Consider the following 22,428-nt stretch of genomic DNA (forward strand, 5'->3'; position numbering starts at 1 on the left):
GTGCTCATGTCCAGCCTTTCTATTCATGCTTGGTATGATTACTCCATTTCCCATATAACCTTTGCAGCATCTTTTTTTTTATTATGAGAAATCAAATCCTGAACATGTTTAGTATTTCTCATTCTGTAACCCTTAACCTGAAATGCTGGAATTGTTCGTATGTGCAAATGAATTGAATAGTTTGAAATACGATCTACGTTTATAAAGCCTACAATATTTATGTCGACAATCACATGAATCTTTGGAAACTCTGTTAAACATCAAAACTTTGTAAACCGAACGACGGTATATAAAACTCGATAAATAAATAAATGGTGGGGACGTCCTCATGCTGCTCAGTGAGCTCTATGGATCTATAGCTATGTCATAGACTACATCGAAATGAAAAAGAAACAAAATACACATTTGCCTTCAATAACTGCAGTACTAGATGTGTGACCAGAGTTATTCTTCCTATTCCTTTGAAAGAGAATTGATGCACCTTGTGTGTACTGTACAGTATAATCAGCTTAACAAATTAAGCATCATAAGGCTAAACAATTCTTCCAGATGTACCCATGAGTCATCAATGTTGGCTTATAAAACACAAAAATAGTACATTCACTGTGTACCCACAATGAAGGAGGGTTTGAGCAGGAAAGCCGTTTGATTGCTTAATACTAGATATTTTAACAGGAGTAGCACCAGCAGTCTCGAAATCTAAAAACCAGTTTATTTATTTATTTAGGCATTTTATATACCATTGTTCCAAAAGATCATCACAACAGTTTACAAAATCAGTATTCTTATTCTTGGTCAACATTCACATACTGGGTCAGCATTCATACTCTAGGTAAACGCAATAGCAAATATATATTCTAGTTCATATTCATACATATTCTAGATCAATATAATAGCAAATACATAATCTAGTTCATATTTATACATTTTCTAGGAAATCACAACATCAAATGCAAATTCTAATTCTACTGACATTACTTTTTATATCGTTCAGTCTTTATTGCTCACTCTGATAATTTCACTGTCATTACCAGAGATAATATTATCGGCATATTGGTATTTTACTTTAAATCATATGCTTTTCTAAAGAACCATGTTTTCAATTCACGCTTGAAACTTTTTATTTCTGTTATCAGACGAGAGTTCCACAACTTGGGGCCCGCTATTGGGAACATCCGGTCTCTTGTGTTAGGTGTGTGTTCCGTGTTGTAGGTATCTTTAGAAGTCCTTTGCTTTGCGATCTTAGGGTTCTTTGTGGTGTGTAAGGTTAAAGTGTAAATCCTTTTAAGCATGGGTCAATGTTGTTGATATTAAAAATTTGAGTTAATACTTTATAATGAATTCTGGATTGTACAGAGAACCATTGACGTGCTGTCAGCAAGGGGGTGATGAAGTCAAATTTCCTTGTCCCTAGTAAGAGTTTAGCTGAGGCATTTTGAAGTAACTGTAGTGATTTTAATAGTCCTGAGGGTAGGCCTATTATTAGGGAGTTGCAGTAATCTATGTTTGAGAATATTAGTGAGGGTAAAACAGTGTGGAAATCTTGTATTGTTAGTAATGGTTTTAGTCTATGTAGTATTCTCAGCTTGGAGTATCCTGTTTTAATTAATTTGCTTATATGCTTTTTCATTGTGAAGTTCTCGTCAATCTGTACTGATCTGAGGGAGTAATGTTAAAAATTTCCAGATCTAGGGTTGGTGGTTTGTTTGTCATGGTATTTCTCCTTAACCACTGAATTTCAGTTTTTTGGGAGTTTATAGTGTTTCAGTTGAGAAAGTTTTGTTGTATTGCCTTCATGTATGTTGACAGATTTTCCACAGTACATTGTGCTCGTGTTTCCTTTTGGGGCATATCCCAACATGTCCACAAATCAACATATGTCTTCTAGTAATTACTTTCTCTGTGTTACAATTAATAACACTCAGAATTTAATATTATCTACTAATATGATTCAAATAATGTTTTTGTATGTGTTTTGCTGACTGAAAGGAAATATGATTTTTTATTTTAATGCTGTGAAGGAACACATCAATTTAGCTTACTAATATGGCACTATTCAAAAAAAAATAACTTTAAAATATTTTTTGAAAGACTGCAGCTACCGATTTAAAAAAGCTGGAAGAGTGGACAAAGATTTGGCAACTAGGATTCAATGCCAAGAAGTGCAGAATCATGCATCTGGCGTGCGGTAATCCAAAAGAACTGTATGTGATGGGGGGGTGAAAGACTGATGTGCACAGACCAAGAGAGGGGTCGTGGGGTGATAGTGTCTGGTGAGCTGAAGATGGTGAAGCAATGTGACAAGGCGATAGCTAAAGCCAGAAGAATGTTGGGCTGCATTGAGAGAGGAATATCTAGTAAGAAAAAGGAGGTGATAATGCCCTTGTACAGGTCCTTGGTGAGGCCTCAGCTGGAGTACTGTGTTCGGTTCAGTTTTGGAGAACATATCTCAAGGAGTATAGAGACAGGATGGAGGTGGTCCAGAGAAGGGCAACAAAAATGGTGTGGGATCTGTATCGGAAGACTTATGAGGAAAGGCTGAAAGATCTGAATATGTATACCCTGGAAGAGAGGAGGTGCAGGGGAGATATGATACAGGCCTTCAGATACCTAAAAGGTTTCAGTGATGTATGGACTTTGAACCTTTTCTGTTGGAAAGAAAATAGAACAAGGCGTCACAAACTTAAACTCCAGGGAGGACAACGCAGAACCAATGTCAGGAAATAGTTCTTCATGGAGAGGGTGGTGAAGAAGAAAACAGTCAAAGAATTCAAAGGGGTATTGGATAAACACTATAGATCTCTAAATGTTTAGAAGATAGAAATGAGAGTGCAGGGGAATAACTTGCTGGTACAGCGGTTACTACCCTTAGCAGAAGGCATGGAGATTACTACCCTTAACCATATGCTTTGCTTTTAATGCAACTGTAGGACAGTTTTTTCCTCTTAAAAATATTGCAGAGTACATAAAACTTCCCATGTTGATCTTTAAAACAGCAAATTTTGCATCAGGTGTGCTTTAAGAAGTAGAAATCAGGTTTTTGCCAAATGTAGAGATTACTATGTTGCAAAAGCAAGAAATAAGAGTAAAGCTTAAGCTATATCAAAACATGTCACATTTAATAGAAATGGCTATGATGGGGTGGGGTTAAAGCCAAATCCTCTTTCATTTGGGGGTTTCCACCCAACCCAGAAAGCAATAAAATTATCTACAAATCACTTTGGAAGAATTGTGGTTGCTGTATTAGTCCATTTGGATATGTGACATTAGGGTCAATAAATAACTAGGGCCCAATATTCAAAGATATGTGGTTATCTAACTTATTTGGTTAACTTAGAAGGGATATTCAGCAGCATGGCTATGCTGCTGAATATAACTGGGTAAATTCTAGTTAGCCGGAAAGTTATATCCGATTAAATTTAGACATGTCTTACTCTGTTAACTTAACCAGATTAGGCTGAATATAGGCACTTACCTGGTTAAGATAACAGGATAAGTTTCTCCACCCCAATCCACTCATTGCCCGCCCCCAAGATATCTGGCTATCTACTTAACCAGCTAAATAGTGGCCACTGAACATAGCCGGATAGTCAGCGGCTGCCACTTAGATGGATAAGTCCCTATTTATCCAGCTACGTAGCGTTAAATATTGGCCTTGTGGAGATTTGGAAAAGCAGGGTATTAATAGAAGTAGGGGGAATTTGAGGGAGCTAGTTGAAGAAAGTGATGGTGTGACTTTGGAAAATTGTAATTACTGACTTTTATTGAATTTAAATATGAAAGCTACTTTTTGTTGGTTGGATCCACGTGAAGCTAAGTTGTTAAGAGGTTTTTCAGATAGCATTTTGCTTTATTTATTGAAAATAATGGTTCACTGACTGAAGGAACTGTTCCCTTAGCTTTTAAAAATTCCATTATTAACCCTATTTTGAAATAAAATACTATTTTACATGTTTTGGATTGTGTCAGTTATAGGCCAGTGACTATATTCTTTTTTTGGCTGAAAAACTAGAAAAAGTTGTTACCCTCCAGTTAGCATCCTTTTTGGAAAGTTAGACTGATCCAGTATGGAGACTGTATTGGTCTCTGTCTGTGATGACACATTCCATTGGCTTGATAGGGGCAGATACTAGTTCTTGATGATCCTGTTGGACCTGTCATCTGCTTTTGATCTGATGGATCATTCTGTTTTATTGGCTAGGTGTAGAAAGTTGTAGTTGAGAGGCTCTATGTTAACAGATTACTGCTTTCTGTTAGAAAGAAGTACAAAGATATTGTGAAGCTTACAGCTCCCTTTGAGCTGAAATTTGGGGTCCTATAAGGGTGCCCTATTATTACCACTGCTGTTTAATATCTTTCTACTACTGTGCAAGGTCATTTCAGCAGCATGGAATGAGAGCTTATTTTTATGCAGATGATATCCAGATTATTGTACCACTAGAGGAGGATGTAGATGTTCAGTTGTTAAGTAGGAAGTGTCTGGTTCTTGAGGAATACATTGGTTTTGAACTCCAAAAAGGCTGAAATATTAAAAGTAGGTGGGTTGGGAATGGTGAATAAAATGGAAAATGTCATAATGCTTCTGATTTGTTACCTGGTGAGACTGCACCTTGAGTACTGTGTACAATTCTTGTTACCCCATCTTAAAAAATATATAGTTGCAATGGAGAAGGTACAGAGGAGGGCGACCAAAATGATAAAGGGGATGAAACTGCTCCCCTATGAGGAAAGGCTAAAGAGGTTAGGGCTGTTCAGCTTGGAGAAGAAATGGCTGAGGGGGAGATATGATAGAGATCTTTAAAATCATGAGAGGTCTAGAACAGGTAAGGATGTGGTTAGTGCAGTTAGTGTAGCTGAGTTTAAAAAAGGTTTGTATAAATTAATGGAAGTCCATTAACTGCTATTAATCAAGTGGTCTTAGAGAATAGCCACTGCTATTACTGGCATCAGTAGCATGGGATCTACTTAGTGTTTGGGTACTTTCCAGGTACTTGTAGCCTGGATTGGTTACTGTTGGAAACAGGATGCTGGGCTTCATGGACCCTTGGTCTGACCCAGTATGACAATTTCTTATGTCTATAGATCCAGCTACTATTAGAGTAGAGATTGGATCTAAAATGGTAAAATCCACAGAGATGGTGAAAGATTTGGGAATTGTTAATGACATTTTTATGGAGCAATTGGTTCAGGAACCAACAAGAGAGGGAGCAATTTTAGATCTAATTCTCAGTGGAGCACAGGATTTGGAGAGAGAGGTAATGGTGGTGGGGCCGCTTGGCAATAGTGATCATAATATGATCACATTTGAATTAATGACTGGAAGGGGGACAGTAAGCAAATCCACGGCTCTCGTGCTAAACTTTCAAAAGGGAAACTTTGATAAAATGAGAAAAATAGAAAACAACTGACAGGAGAAGCTACAAAAGTAAAAAGTGTGCAAGAGGCGTGGTCATTGTTTAAAAAAAAAAAATACCATCCTAGAAGCACAGTCCAGATGTATTCCACACATTAAGAAAGGTGGAAAGAAGGCAAAACGATTACCGGCATGGTTAAAAGGGGAGGTGAAAGAATCTATTTTAGCCAAAATACCTTCATTCAAAAATTGGAAGAAGGATCCAACAGAAGAAAATAGGATAATGCATAAGCGTTGGCAAGTTAAACGTAAGACATTGATAAGACAGGCTAAGAGAGAATTTGAAAAGAAGCTGGCTGTAGAGGCAAAAACTCACAGTAAAAACTTTTTAAAATATATCCTGGGGGGTCACGTGATGCGGTGACGCCAAGCGGACGCTTCTGCCTGAGCTCTGTGCCTCGCCCTCCCTGCATCGGCCAACATCATTGATCTCCTGTGAATGATCATTTTTTCCACCCGCGGATCTTATTGAACAAATGTCTATAGATCATTTTATGCTAAAAGGAACACACACCATGCCTCTGAAAGGAGGGAAAAAGGACAAACCAAATGTCGTGGGTGCCAAGATGGCGGACACGCCCGTGCGGCCTACACCTCCGAGTTCGCCCGCGACCTCCTCACCGTCTAATGACCTCACTATCACGGTCACCAACGCGGTTGTCGCGGCTCTGGATGGTAGATTTAATGAATTATCCACGCAATTTAAAGAATTGAAAGAATCTGTTTCTGAGGTTATACCGCGACTTACAGCTGTTGAAGAACGGGTTTCAGCGGCGGAAGATGAACAAATAATTACCCAAAACAAGATAAAGGAGCTGGAGCAAGTTGTCCTGAGTCAATCTGATAAAATAGACGACCTGGAGAACAGGGCACGGCGCAATAACATCCGTCTAGCAGGCTTTCCTGAAGATGCAGGGGAACAAAACTTAGAGGAGTTGCTAGAAGCTTGGCTTCCGGAAGCACTGGGGCTGACAGACATGAGGCCCTCCTTCCATATTGAAAGAGCGCACCGACTGGGGCGATGTAAGGACGGTGATCAAAGGCCCAGGCTCATCATCGCTCGCCTGCTTAACTGGGCGCAAAAACAGAGAATAATGCAGGCTTACCGGAACCAACCAGCGCTAAAATACAAAGATGCAGCTATCCGTCTCTTTCAAGATTTCTCTGCAGCTCTGGCGCAAAAACAGAAGCAGTTCAGCCCCATCTGCACGGATCTATATAACAACATACGATTTCAGCTCATCTACCCAGCCACGCTGCGTTTTAAGAACGGAGGCCAAGATCACACATTCACTGAGGTGGCACCCGCGAAGAAGTATGTTGCCGCTATAGGTCCTTGAGAGTCTTCACTGATCTCACGCAGGACCATCTACTACTCTTTTTTGACCCGCCGCCACCCGCCTTGCAGCTCGATACCAACATGCAGTCGACTGGCTACAGCCCACAACTTCGATGATTCCGGTGTTATAACCAGCTTTTGGTCCGGACTTACCGGAGGCACCCCACGGCGCAGTACTGGCAGTTCTATGAAGAATCTGACCGAAGCGGCCGCGGTGAGCCCGGCGAATTGTTTCCCATGAGGGATCTCCCTGGATTGACTGCGGCGGAGCCTGCTATGGTTTCCCTTCCAGTACACGCTTTTTGACGCGCACCGGTACTGTGACCCATACAGTTTCTCACTTTAAACTCCTGTAGCCAACTCTCCAACTTGCTGGCCTGTGAGAGGGGTGAGGTGGTACACATTTTTAGGGCCATATGGTCCCAAAATGCAACTTACATTTGTGTTCCTATATTGGAGGTTACAAAATTATCACATGTACCTGTTTTATCTTTATTGTTTGGTTGATGCGGGGGGGGGGGCACGTCGCATCTTAACGTACCCCCGCGCATTTGCCCGGTATATCAGAGGGTAAATGTGGCGCCGAATTTCTAGTACTATTGGGAAGAGGGAAGGGGAGGGGGGGAATAGGGGAGGGGACACATTTCACAGCATACTGGTTTCATTTACAAGCAAGGGCAATGGGCAAACACGTCTCCAGACACTGCTGGGAGCAATTTCCGAAGGGGAATGTGGATTTTTCAGGATTCTAACTGTTTCCCATGGTGGGCTTAGGCTGGGGAGCCCATCATTCTTTCCTGCATACTTACGTTCCATGCTACCACTCTCAGAACTCTATGGCTAGGTCGGGTGTTAAATTGGCCAGTCTTAATGTTAATGGCCTGGGGCACCCAATAAAAAGAACCAAAGTTCTACAGTATCTTAAGAAGTCGAAGGTCCATATCGCCTGTATACAGGAGACACATTTAACGGACACAGAAAGTAGGAAACTCAAACGAGACTGGATTGGTCAATGTTTTTACTCCGCTGCAGTGGGGAAAAAGGCTGGAGTAGCAATCCTTCTCCATAAATCTCTTTCCTTTCAGGTGACACGAGAATTTGTAGACTCAGAGGGCAGATACATAATAATTACAGGTCAATTGAATGGAAGGGAAGTAACTATTGCGAATATTTATGGTCCAAATTCCCCCTCAAAGGCATTTTTTACCAATATTATCAATCTTCTCATTACTCATAAAGTGGGGGAGCTGCTTTTAGTGGGAGACTTTAATTCGGTTCATGACCCGGCGTTGGATCGCTCTGGCTCACAAGATGTGCAGCGGCCTCCCTCTCACAAAACCAATATAGCTCAAGTCTGCCGCTCCTTAAATCTATTGGATTATTGGAGGATTCTCCATCTTGAGGAAAGGGATTATACACATGTATCCAAAGCACACCGTACTTTATCCCGTATAGACTACATATTGGGCTCCGAACGTTTGTTCCCTTTTATTACCTCTGCCACTATAGGCAACCCTGGTGTATCAGATCACGCCCTCATATGGGTGGATATTAACTGGGACATTTCGGTACCACATACTACATGGTGGAAATTTCCCTCCTATTTGAGAGCCGACAAAACCTTTCAAAACTATCTAAAAGCTAAATGGGTGCAATTCCAAGAGTTTAATGCCCCCCACCAGGATAACCCTGAGTTGTTTTGGCAGACCGGAAAGGCTGTTATGAGAGGGGAGATAATCTCTTTTCTACGACATAGAAATAAGGTTTTAAATGCAGACATCTTACGCTTGGACCTTCAACTTAAAGCTGAAAAATTGGCTTTATCGCATAATCCCCTCCAGGCGCATTGGGTGCAATATCACGACACTCTAGGGAAACTACAGGCTCTGATTCAACAAAGAGCTATTAAATCACTGCATTTTAAAGAACACTCCTTCTTCCGCTTTGGAAATAAAGCAGGGAAGACACTAGCTAATCTGGTACGGATCCGACAATCTAAAACTTATATTGTAAAATTGCGATCTTCTAAGGACACTTGGGTACATAAGGGGGAGGAGATCACAAATCTTATGCAACAGTTTTACAACCATTTATATACTGAAGATCGCTCTGGAGGCCCTAGAGAAGAGAATGATTTTTTTCAATCCCTTCCTCTCCCTACACTCACTGATCTTCAATGTGAAAAACTAAATGCCCCTATTTCATGCTCCGAAATTCTGTCCGTCATTAAGAAAAGTAAATCCGGAAAGGCACCTGGCCCCGATGGATTTGCGTATGATTTTTTCAAAATGTTAGGCCCTGAACTGGTAGACACTCTACACTCTTTTTATTGTTCTGCTCTAGCCTTGAACTCCTTTCCTGCTGATTTCAATAAAGCTTATATTACCGTATTTCCACGCATATAACCCGCGGGTAATGTGCGTTTTTACCTACCCCGCATGCCCCCCGCGGGGTATAAACGTGGGCGGGTTATCCAGAAAAAATTTTACAGCAGCGGTTAACATCTCTCTCCCCCCGCCCCGGCGCTTCACGCCTGTCTCGCCCTCACAACCATGGCGGAGCTGTAGCTTCCGGTCGGTGACTGAGAGCCCGGCCGTGCGCTCCGAGAGCGGGCAGCGTCCGCCCTGCCGGGAAAAGCCGCTTAGCACGGAAGGAGCAATGGGGGTAAGGCTGGAGGGAAGCGCGGGTTCTGGCCCAGACCTGAGCGGCGCTTCACGCCTGTCTCGCCCTCACAACCATGGCGGAGCTGTAGCTTCCGGTCGGTGACTGAGAGCCCGGCCGTGCGCTCCGAGAGCGGGCAGCGTCCGCCCTGCCGGGAAAAGCCGCTTAGCACGGAAGGAGCAATGGGGGTAAGGCTGGAGGGAAGCGCGGGTTCTGGCCCAGACCTGAGCGGCGCTTTACGGCCTTCCCCTCCCCAGGCTTTAAGCTTGCAAGTCCTGCAAACCGCGCAAAGGTCCCCGGGGTTTAAGCGGCTCTTCCCGCCAGCCTGCTCTCACTGCTCCGTGTTCACGGTCTGATTGTGACAGAGGGGTTCGCATGGAACCAGAAATCGGTTAAATGAACGAATGAATGACCGAGGGATGCGATGCCCCTCGGACAAGCGCCCTGTCTGCCCGCGGGTTATATGAGGAGGCGGGGTATATTAAAACTTTTTTTCATAAATCTGGAAAACCTGCGGGTTATGTGTGTGGGCGGGTTATATACGTGGGCGGGTTATTGTCGTGGAAATACGGTACTGTACTCCCCAAACCCGGGAAGGACCCTGGGCTACCTGCTTCCTACCGTCCCATTTCTCTTCTGAACTGCGACCTCAAGCTGCTAGCTAATATTTTGGCTACCAGGCTGAGTCTGGTCTTACCGGACCTCATTTCTTCCCCTCAGGTGGGCTTTGTGAAGGGGCGCTCTTCTAGCTCACACATCGCTAAACTGCTCACTGCTATCCAATATTGTCAATTGCATTCCATCCCTGCCATGGCTGTAAGTTTTGACTCAGAGAAGGCTTTTGATAGGGTCTCCTGGGATTATCTGTTCTCTATTTTACAAAGATATGGTTTTAAAGGGTCTATACTGTCTTATATTTCACTCCTATATACACAACCTACCTCACATATTTTAGCAAATGGTCATCTCTCGCAAGCCTTCACCTCGCAGAGATGTGTACGGCAGGGTTGCCCGCTATCTCCTATCTTATACATTTTAGCGATTGATCCCTTGTTGCGCAAGATTGCAGCTGATCCTCTGATTCCAGGCCTTGATTGTGACTGACACACTTTTAAGAAAGCTGCTTTCGCGGATGACATCTTAATATTTCTCACAAACCCGAAGCAGGCCCTAACGCAGGTTTTGTCTCACCAGACCTCTTATGGTAGTTTTTCCGGCCTCAAAATAAACATGGATAAATCCGTGGCCCTGGAAATTCATGGACATTTACAAAAGACCTGGGGCCCTTCCTTTCCACTCAAGTGGGCCTCGGGACCTATCAAATATCTGGGGGTCTTGATTTCAAACCGGTTGGACTCCATATACAGCTTAAATATACTCCCTATGCTTAATAAAACTAGACAACGGCTCCAACAATGGCAGAGCCTTCCCCTCTCATTGACGGGCCGAGTCCAGCTGTTAAAAATGATGGAGCTACCCAGATGGGTATACGTACTTCAAATGTTACCTGTATGGCTTACCCAACACGACTTGACCCTTTTAAATAGTGCTATTCGACGGTTTTTGTGGCAGGGCAAACGGTCCAGGTTAGCTCTCAAATATCTTCTGGAAAGTGTGAGTGAGGGAGGTTTAGCGTGCCCTGATTTTCGCAGATACAATTTGGTTTGTATGTTACGCCATATTAGGGACTGGCTGCTGGGAACGGAATATTTTTCTCCAACTGCTTTTCTACAAGGTAGCCTGCCTGGTGTTTCTCTGGCTGCACTGATTCAAATATGCCCGAAGCAACTACCGTCCGAATGTAAACAGTTTCTCATGATACACACGGCCCGGAAAGCATGGGCATACTTATGTCACATTCTTGGGCTTCCTACCTCTGTAACCCCAATTATACCTATTGGTGCAAATCCTAACTTTCCTCCGGGTCAGGGTCATTCGGTTTTCCAACTATGGGCTTCTAAAGGCCTGCGTCTGATTTCCCAAGTAATGATGCCCATGTCGGACCACCTTTACCTTTACTCTGACCTACAAGATAAATTTAAATTATCGAAGCACGATTTCTATGCCTATTTACAGCTTAGACATTATATTGGTTCTCTGGGCATTTTGAACATATCAGCGGAGCATCGGAAAGCGGTTGAGTCTGTCCTGGGCATCGGTTACACTGGCCGTGTTTCCTGCTCCATTTTTTCTAGATTAGTGAAAGGATATATGCCTATCCCCACTAGGCAATGTATTAGTGATCGTTGGAAAACTGACTCTGACCTCAATATCAACCCAGACATGGTTAAAATATACCTCTCTCAAATTAAAACTATTTCTGAGAATGTAACTCTCCGAGAATTGCAGTTTAAATTTATATGGAAATTGTATTGTACCAATGATATGGCGTATAGACTTGGGATTAGTAATTCTCCTTTGTGCTTAAAGTGTGGTGTTGAATCAGGGAATTATTTTCATAGCTTCTGGTCTTGTGTAAAGATTCAGCCCTTTTGGTCTAATATACAATACCACTGCTCTACACTACTCACCACTGACTTACCCTTAGACCCCAATTTGTGGCTTTTGGGTAGTGCTTTGTTCGACCCCCTTACTTTAGCTCCGGCTCAGGCCCAACTGGTTGACAAAGCAGGACTCCTTGCCAAGCAAACCATTTTGGCGGCCTGGACCTCCAGTACTCCCCCACACTACAATCATTGGGTACAAAAAATGATAAAACTAGCTACTTTTGAGCAAATGACAGCTGCCCAGCATAGCGAGGGACGGAGGAAATCTGTTTTACATCTTTGGCAGCCGTTCTTGACCTACCATGCACAAGGGTCCTTTATTGATCCTTCGTCACTAATGTAAATTTCAATTGCACTAACCCCTGCCATCTAGTATCCTAAGCTATGGCGTGCTCCAGGGTCCCGAATACACATATCTATCTTGGGCTATTCCAAGAGGTTCATGGGTTCTGTTCTCTTCTTTTCTTCGTTTCTTCTTTTCTGGGTTTTTTTTCACGTTTCTCCTTCTGTCCATGCTCAGATTCTCTTTGACAAAATTATTCTGCCATATTAGCACGTGTATTCCCATGTCCTTGCATCTTTGCTGCTGTATTTAATACCAGTTATATTGCCTTTTTGCTGTGAATTTGGGAATGGGTAAGGGGAGGGTGGGGGGAAGGGAAGGGTACATAGGACACCATGTTACCGTATTTGGTTTTTATCTGTATGTCAGTAATCACCACAGTACAGTTATCTTGGATGTACAACGCTGTTGGATACTGCCCTGTTGGTGGTTGTTTTTCTGAATGACAATGTTTTGTATATGACAAGTGTGGTTTCTGGTTTGTTTATCTTTGAAAACTAATAAAAAGATATACCATAAAAAAAAAAATATATCCAAAGCAGAAAGCCTGTGAGGAAGTCAGTTGGACCATTAGATCGAGGGGTTAAAGGGGCACTTAGAAAAGATAAGGCCATTGCAGAAAGATTAAATGATTTTTTTGCTTCGATGTTTACTGAAGAGGATGTTGGGGAGGTTCCCATTCCGGAGGTTTTCATGGGTAATGATTCAGATGGACTGAACCAAATCATGGTAAACCTAGAAGATTTGGTAGGCCTGATTGACAAACTGAAGAGTAGTAAATCACCTGGACCGGGTGGTATACACACCAGAGTTCTGAATGAAATTTCCTACCTATTAGTAAAAATTTGTAATCTATCATTAAAATCATCCATTGTACATGAAGACTGGAGGGTGGCTAATGTAACTCCAATATTTAAAAAGAGATCCAGGGGCGATCTGGGAAACTACAGACCAGTTAGCCTGACTTCAGTACCAGGAAAAATAGTGGAAAGTGTTCTAAATATCAAAATCACAGAACATATAGAAAGACATGGTTTAATGAAACAAAGTCAGCATGGCTTTACCCAAGGCAGGTCTTGCCTCACAAATCTGCTTCACTTTTTTGAAGGAGTTAATAAACATGTGGATAAAAGTGAACAGGTAGATGTAGTGTACTTGGATTTCAGAAGGCATTTGACAAAGTTCCTCATGAGAGGCTTCTTAGGAAAAGTTAAAAGTCATGGGATAGGTGGCGATGTCCTTTCGTGGAATATAAACTGGCTAAAAGACAGGAAACAGTAGGATTTAAATGGACAATTTTCTCAGTGGAAGGCAGTGGAGTGCCTCAGGGATCTGTATTGGGACCCTTACTTTTCAATATATTTATAAATGATCTGGAAAGAAATACGACAAGTGAGGTAATCAAATTTGCAGATTATACAAAATTGTTCAGCGTAGTTAAATCACAAGCAGATTGTGATAAATTGCAGGAAGACCTTGTGAGACTGGAAAATTGGGCATCCAAATGGCAGATGAAATTTAATGTGGATAAGTGCAAGGTGATGAATATAGAGAAAAATAACCCATGCTAGAGTTACACAATGTTAGGTTCCATATTGCTACCACCAAGAAAGAAATCTAGGCGTCATAATGGATAACACATTGAAATTGTCGGTTCAGTGTGCTGCGGCAGTCAAAAAAGCAAACAGAATGTTGGGAATTATTTGGATGGGAATGGTGAATAAAACAGAAAATATCATAATGCCTCTATCACTCCATGGTGAGACCGCACCTTCAGTACTGTGTACAATTCTGGTCGCCGCATCTCAAAAAAGATATAGTTGCGATGGAGAAGGTACAGAGAAGGGTGACCAAAATGATAAGAGGAATGGAACAGTTCCCCTATGAGGAAAGACTAAAGAGGTTAGGACTGTTCAGCTTGGAGAAGAGATGGCTGAGGGGGGGATAGGATAGAGGTGTTTAAAATCATGAGAGGTCTAGAACAGATAGATGTGAATCTGTTATTTACTCTTTTCAATAATAGACTAGGGAGCAGTCCATGAAGTTAGCATGTGGCACGTTTAAAACTAATCAGAGGAAGTTCTTTTTCACTCAATGCATAATTAAACTCTGGAATTTGTTGCCAGAGGATGTGGTTGGTGCAGTTAGTGTAACTGTGTTTAAAAAAGGATTGGATAAGTTCTTGGAGAAGTCCATTACCTGCTATTAATTAGGTTGACTTAGAAAATAGCCACTGCTATTACTAGCAACAGTAACATGGAATAGATTTAATTTTTGGGTACTTGCCAGGTTCTTATGGCCTGGATTGGCCACTGTTGGAAACAGGATGCTAGGCTTGATGGACCCTTGGTCTGACCCAGTATGGCATGTTCTTATGTTGACGCAGTGCTGTCTTGGAATGATATGTGTCTAGGACAGTGTAGAGTGCCTTTTTGAAACTGAGGGTAGTGAAGAGATTACAACCATTTTTTGATGCTGGGACCTTTAAAACAGTGGTTCATGCATTGGTAACTTCTCGTTTGGACTACTACAGTGGCCTGCATGTGGGTTTCCCTGAGAAGCTTACACATAGGCTTCAGGTCATTCAAAATGTGGCTCCTCAACTGGTGTCATGATGTTTGAAGTCTGGCTAAGTTTAGAGAATTATGTTGACTTTTTGGGTGCTATGTAGGGCATAACCAGACTATTTACACAAAAAGTTTAAATGGTATATTCTGAAAAGACAATATCAAGTCAGAGTGCCTTATTGTTTATACCTTCATTTAAGATGAATTTGGCTGCAGATCACAGCATTTTCAACTGTGACTCCAGTCTTGTGTAAGTCACTGCCTATGGATATCAAGTTGAAAGAAATTACTTCAGTTTTCATAAAAAGATTAAGATCTGGCTATTTTCTCATTGAATAGTGTCACAGTTTGGGTAGCTGCTAGTTGGAAATAAGGAGTTTCAGTGTAGGGTTGTGTTGGTTGATTTAATATGGGTTTGATTTTTAACTTCATTTTGTTTCCTTTGCTTTTTTATTTTAATGTATGTAATGTAATTGTTTAATCGTGCATGTTCTTTTGTACACAATTTTAGACAACTTTATTTAAAGTTAGGAATGACATTAAGAAGAAGATTTAAATAAGTTGTAGGTGAGACCTTTTTATTGGACTAACAGTACAACTGTGGCAAGCTTTTGAGAGCTATCCTCTCCTTATCAGGTAAATGAAGAAACAGCTCAGTTACACTGAGGTCAATATTCAAAGCCATTTAGATGGATAACTTATCTGTCTAACTCCAAGGTATCCATTTAAAATTTTAGTTTTGCATATTGATGTCACTAGGTTTAAATAGAACAGAATCATCTACAGTGGTTCTCAACCGGTGTGTCGCGACACACCAGTGTGTCGCCAAGCACCAGCAGGTGTGTCGCAGCTCCCGGTATTCCACTGCCCCGCTTGTGCTGCCCTTTTCCCCAGGGGCAGGGCTGAAGAATGGAGAGATGCTGTGTGCCGCTGCCGGCGGTTGAAGAGCAGAGAGACCTGCGCGCCGATGCCGGCGAGGCCGAAGAATGAAGAGACGCTGCGCGCCGCCAGCAGCGGCTGAAGAGTGGAGAGACCTGCGCGCCGATGCCGGCGAGGCCGAAGGAGGAAGAGACGCTGCGCGCCACCGGCGGCGGCTGAAGAGTGGAGAGACCTGCTCGCCGATGCCGGCGAGGCCGAAGGAGGAAGAGACGCTGCATGCGCCAGTGGCGGCTGAAGAGTGGAGAGACTTGCGCGCTGATGCCGGCGGGGCCGAAGGAGGAAGAGACGCTGCATGCGCCAGTGGCGGCTGAAGAGTGGAGAGACCTGCGCGCTGATGCCGGCGGGGCCGAAGGAGGAAGAGACGCTGCATGCGCCAGTGGCGGCTGAAGAGTGGAGAGACCTGCGCGCTGATGCCGGCGGGGCCGAAGGAGGAAGAGACGCTGCATGCGCCAGTGGCGGCTGAAGAGTGGAGAGACCTGCGCGCTGATGCTGGCGGGGCCGAAGGAGGAAGAGACGCTGCATGCGCCAGTGGCGGCTGAAGAGTGGAGAGACCTGCGCGCTGATGCCGGCGGGGCCGAAGGAGGAAGAGACGCTGCGTGCGCCAGTGGCGGCTGAAGAGTGGAGAGACCTGCGCGCTGATGCCGGCGGGGCCGAAGGAGGAAGAGACGCTGCATGCGCCAGTGGCGGCTGAAGAGTGGAGAGACCTGCGCGCTGATGCCGGCGGGGCCGAAGGAGGAAGAGACGCTGCATGCGCCAGTGGCGGCTGAAGAGTGGAGAGACCTGCGCGCTGATGCCGGCGGGGCCGAAGGAGGAAGAGACGCTGCATGCGCCAGTGGCGGCTGAAGAGTGGAGAGACCTGCGCGCTGATGCCGGCGGGGCCGAAGGAGGAAGAGACACTGTGCGCTGCCGCCGACAGGGCCGAAGAACGAGGAGATGCTGTGCGCCGCTGCCGGCGGCTGAAGAGTGGAGAGACCCTGTGCACCGCGGGAGGTCAGGCCAGAGGCGGCTGAGAAGTGGAGGCCAGTCTTATTGGGCCAAACAATGAGAAGAGGCTTCATGTGAGCTTGTGTGTGTGGTAGAATGGGTGCCTGGGTGCATGAGTGAGAGCTTGTGTGTGTGTGTGGTAGAATGGGTGCATGAGTGAGAGCTTGGGTGTGTGTGTGTGTGGTAGAGTGGATGCCTGGGTGCATGAGTGAGAGAGCTTGTGTGTGTGTGGTAGAATGGGTGCCTGGGTGCATGAGTGAGAGAGCTTGTGTGTGTGTGGTAGAATGGGTGCCTGGGTGCATGAGTGAGAGAGCTTGTGTGTGTGTGGTAGAATGGGTGCCTGGGTGCATGAGTGAGAGCTTGTGTGTGTGTGGTAAAATGGGTGCCTGGGTGCATGAGTGAGAGCTTGTGTGTGTGTGGTAGAATGGGTGCCTGGGTGCATGAGTGAGAGCTTGTATGTGTGTGGTAGAATGGGTGCCTGGGTGCATGAGTGAGAGTGTGTGTGTGTGGCAGAATGGGTGCATGAGTGAGAGCTTGTGTGTGTGTGTGTGTGTGTGGCAGAATGGGTGCATGAGTGAGAGCGTGTGTGTGTGTGTGTGTTGTAGAATGGGTGCCTGGGTGCATGAGTGAGAGCTTGTGTGTGTGGTAGAATGGGTGCCTGGGTGCATGAGTGAGAGCTTGTGTGTGTGTGTGGTAGAATGGGTGCATCAATGGCAGCTTTGTGTGTGTGTGTGTGTGTGTGTGTGTGTTAGAATGGGTGCCTGGGTGCATGAGTGGCAGCTTTTTGTGTGTATTAGAATGGGTGCCTGTGGTAGAATGGGTGCCTGGGTGGTGAGTGGCAGCTTTGTGTGTGTGTGGTAGAATGGGTGCCTGGGTGCATGAGTGAGAGCTTGTGTGTGTGTGTGTGGTACAATGGGTGCATGAGTGGCAGTGTGTGTGGTTGTAAGTGACAGAGTATGTGTGAGATTGCATGTAAGTGACAGAGCATGTGTGATTGAGAGAGACTGGTCAGGGAGGTGACTGGTGTGTGTGTGTGTGTGTGTGTGAGGAAGAGATACTAGTTAGGGAAGTTATTGGTCTGTGTGAGACAGAGACTGGTTGTGGGCCCTAAGGAAGAGGACTGTGAGGACATAGTTTCAGCAGCCACTGCTGCTTCTGGTGAGTGCTATTGGTCTGCAAGGGAAAGGAGTAGGAGAGTTGCTGGAGAGGGTAAGTAAAGGCAGCTTTTTAAGTTTATTTTTCTTGATTGACTGCCATTTTAATTATTGGGTATTATGTGATGTGTCTGCTGTTTGAAATATTTTGATATTTAGACTATTTTTATTAATTTTTATGAGTTTGTAATTGTTGGATGTTATTCTGTTCAGCTGTTTTGTAACATTTATTAGTATAGTTTTACAATTATTTCTAAGTGGGAATCTATATCAGCTTGGCTTGCTCTGTTTTCCCAATAGGAAGTGTATTAGTGTTTAGGTCCTGGTTAAATATTTGTAGTGGTAAATTATTGTCTTTTCATAAGGAGGGGTATTGTGCTTGTCAGTAAAGAGAGTTTGTTTTGCTTTTACTGAGATGTCATCAGATCCAGAATATCTTTTTTTGTATCGTGAGCTGTACGGGTAATGCCCTAGTTCTGCTCTGCACCCATTTTTGGGGGTCGATGTGGTTCCTGAGGATGCAGAATGTATATTTACATTTTGTCCCGTGACGGTCACATGTTCAGTGTGTCACGCACTTGAGAACCATCTGTCAGGTGTGTCCCAGCTGAAAAAAGGTTGAGAACCAATGATCTAGATGGTAAGGCTCTCTGCATACTGATCTCCAGCCCCCTCCCTCGGGGGGAGGGGGCTGGAGAATGACATTCGTGATTAGATCGTAAAACTTTGCAGTTCAAAGGGTCTATGCATAATAGATGAGAGTCAATACCCTTATTGAGTCCTTGTATGTTTCCACATGTTTGAACATCCTAATTTCAAACATTTTCATTCTTGTGTACCCCTAAAGTTCCCTTTTAACACCCGCATCAGGGTACTTAAGGGAGTGGTCTTCCTTTGAGAAGTGCACCTGCCATTCTGTTTTTCTCTGTAGTGTTTTATGGTTGTGTCTTTGAAGATTGCTTCTTGTCCTTAATTTTGGGCTTATTTCACCAATGTAGCTTCCTTCTTCACATTTATTTTGCATGGAATCAGGTGCACAATATTCAGAAGGAAGAATGAATGTGAGCTTTTTTATTTTGAATGTTTTTCCCATGTGGGTAGCTGTAGGGCCCAATTATATGTCCTGGTACAACTTGCATTCTTGTGTCTTGCAAGTTTTGTGCCATTTTCTTCTGTTTGGGTTTTTGTTTGGCACTTATTCTTTTAAAAAATTTGTTTCAGGTGAGGTGGTTGATATAAGGCTGCTATGTATTTAAAACATTTATATTCTGCCCAATAATCAATTCTTGTTGGTTGACAGTAAAAACACATAAAATCAACAGACGTGGGGGATATGTTTATTCCTCAAAGTTCTAATTCCTTCAAACAAAGGGCTATCACCCCAAAATCCTCTTCAAGCAAATTGCATGCTCACTCAAAACGCCCAGGGAAAACTTGCAGTAGAAAGAGAGAAAACCATGGCACAGGCACCATGTACATTCAGTTCGCTATACCTTCCACTTCAGCGATGCCCAAACACCTTTTCATTAATTCATATATCTCAGAACCATCAACACATGGCTATCTCACAATCGCTTCAAATTAAACATTTCAAAAACTGAAATGATCTACTTATTCACCATTCCTCACTCTTCCTGCTGCCATCCTGCCGAATTTACTTTTGAAAATTTCATCATTCCCATTGCGGACCACGCTTGTAATCTAGGAGTTACCCTAGATTCTTATTTATCTATGTCTAACAACATCTCTGCAGTAGTTAAAAAAAAAAAAAAATCCTTTTACAAAATCCACATGTTGAAAAGATTAAAACCACTGCTTTACACCACTAACGTCTGTACAGTTCTACAAGCTCTGATCCTAGCAGGATTAGACTACTGCAATTCACTTTACCTAGGTCTTCCTGATATTGCTCTCCGCCCTCTTCAGTTGGTTCAAAACACTTCTGCTCGCCTTGTCACTAACTCTGACAGTAGAGATCATATCACCCCAACACTTCAAACTCTTTCCTGGCTTCTGATTCAACTAAGCATTCAATTCAAAGTCCTGACAATCCATAACCTAATTTACAATCCATCCACAGTATGGCTCTGTTCCTCGCTAAGACACTATCAACCGTTCACTCAAAAAAATGCCTTCTACAAGTTCCTACTGTTAAGACGGCTAGACTGGAGCTAAGGAGAAAATGTGCCTTCTCAGTGGCGGGCCCCTCGTTATGGAATTCACTTCCTGACTCCATCAGACTAACAGCAAATACCAAAGAGTTTAAAAAAAACAAAAAAAAAACCATATTTATACACCACTGTCTTTAACAAACCTCATTCAACACTGTGTCTTATTTTGTATGATAAATATTTAAATTTATTTTTTTTTACATTTTTATGCTTTTGTATTTACCTTTCTGACTTTTCCTCATTCCTCATTTCAGTTTTATGAATTTTTGAAAACCACTTAGATATCACAAAACATTTGTATAGGCGGTGTAGAAATGATTTCAAATAAAAAAAAATTGGAACTAGAAATTTAAAGAGTCATAAAAGATCTAGAACAGCTACTGCCAAAGGATGAATTACTGAAAGAAGTTTTCCCTAGTCCCTGGAAATCAGGCCCTTTTGCTCTATGGTGAAATCTTGTAAGATTCCACGCTGCAAAAAAGAAGTGAATTAGACATTAATTTTGGGCTTATTTCACCAATGTAGCTTCCTTCTTCACATTTATTTTGCATGGAATCAGGTGCACAATATTCAGAAGGAAGAATGAATGTGAGCTTTTTTATTTTGAATGTTTTTCCCATGTGGGTAGCTGTAGGGCCCAATTATATGTCCTGGTACAACTTGCATTCTTGTGTCTTGCAAGTTTTGTGCCATTTTCTTCTGTTTGGGTTTTTGTTTGGCACTTATTCTTTTAAAAAATTTGTTTCAGGTGAGGTGGTTGATATAAGGCTGCTATGTATTTAAAACATTTATATTCTGCCCAATAATCAATTCTTGTTGGTTGACAGTAAAAACACATAAAATCAACAGACGTGGGGGATATGTTTATTCCTCAAAGTTCTAATTCCTTCAAACAAAGGGCTATCACCCCTTATAACAGAGGTTATAAGGTCAAGATTCATAATAAAGAATCCTCTCTACACCCCGCAGCCATAGGAGTCCCTCAGGGCTCATCCCTGTCTCCTACCTTGTTTAACATTTATCTGTTACCCTTATGTAAACTTCTCACTGACCTCAATCTCAAACATTTTCTCTACGCTGACGATATTCAGATCCTGATCCCCATCGAAGAATCGCTCGCAAAAACAATGTTGCACTGGGAATCCTGCCTCCAAAACATCAAACAACTTCTTACAAGTCTCAACCTGATACTAAATTCATCAAAAACGGAACTTCTACTCATCACTCCAGAAAACAGCTCCATCACATACACTTATCCTACCGTACCAAGCACTACACAAGTGAGAGATCTAGGAGTTCAAATTGACAATCACCTAAATCTGAAAGCTAACATCAACAAAACCACCAGAGACTGCTTTTACAAGCTCCAAGTGCTGAAAAGAATACGACCTCTCTTCCACACACATGACTTCAGAACGATCCTACAATCAATCATTTTCGCAAAGCTGGACTATTGCAACACCATCATGCTTGGTCTCCCTTCATCACACACCAAACCATTACAAATGGTACAAAATGCCTCCGCCCGTATACTCACCAACACCAGGAGAAGAGAACACATAACACCTATCTTGATGGACCTCCATTGGCTGCCCATCCACTTCAGAATAATCTACAAGGCCATTCTCACCATTTTCAAAAACATCCATCAATTAGCCCCAATCGATCTCCATATTCCCCTCCGATTACACCATTCCACAAGACCGACAAGAGATGCTTACAAAGGATCACTTCAAGTACCTCCAGCCAAGACTACCAGACACATCACGCTTAGAGATCGGGCATTCTCCACAGCCGGTCCAACATTATGGAACTCCATTCCCCCGGATCTTAGAATGGAACCCAACATCTCAACATTCAAGATAAGACTCAAAACGTGGCTGTTCACGCAGGCCTTTCCTAACTCCAACCCCATCTAATCTCCCTTCACACAACAAGCTCCGCTAGTATTAGCGTTAACAGCCACCTTTCAAAATGTTATTTATACTTATATTTTACTATCTAATCTTCACTTCCCTTCTCATTCCAAGTTACTGTTTTCCCTTGTTTTATGTAACTGCTTTTCTGCACTTTTGTTAAATGGTAAAGTTTCACCCCTGTTTCTTGTGAACCAGCATGATGGGACCACCGTCTTGAATGTTGGTATATAAAAAACTTAAATAAATAAAATAAATAAATTTGCATGGAAATGATGTTTAATAAATAGTGCCTTTAATTTTAAAATTATTTTTTCTGGCATAGATAGCAAACCTATTTGTAAATTATTCAAGCTAAGCTATCTTTTACAGGTTTTTAATTTCAGGAAAGCTGATACAAACCCTGCATTATTAGTTCACCCACAAAGGGCACT

General features: G+C 42.9%; 1 protein-coding gene across 1 annotated transcript in view; it reads left to right on the forward strand.

Moving 5' to 3' along the window:
• Positions 1 to 22,428, forward strand: part of ARHGAP6 (Rho GTPase activating protein 6) — a 269,412-nt gene that overhangs the window by 171,161 nt on the left and 75,823 nt on the right.

The sequence above is a fragment of the Rhinatrema bivittatum genome, chromosome 5, assembly GCF_901001135.1.
Source record: "Rhinatrema bivittatum chromosome 5, aRhiBiv1.1, whole genome shotgun sequence".
NCBI classification, from domain to species: Eukaryota; Metazoa; Chordata; class Amphibia; order Gymnophiona; family Rhinatrematidae; genus Rhinatrema; species Rhinatrema bivittatum.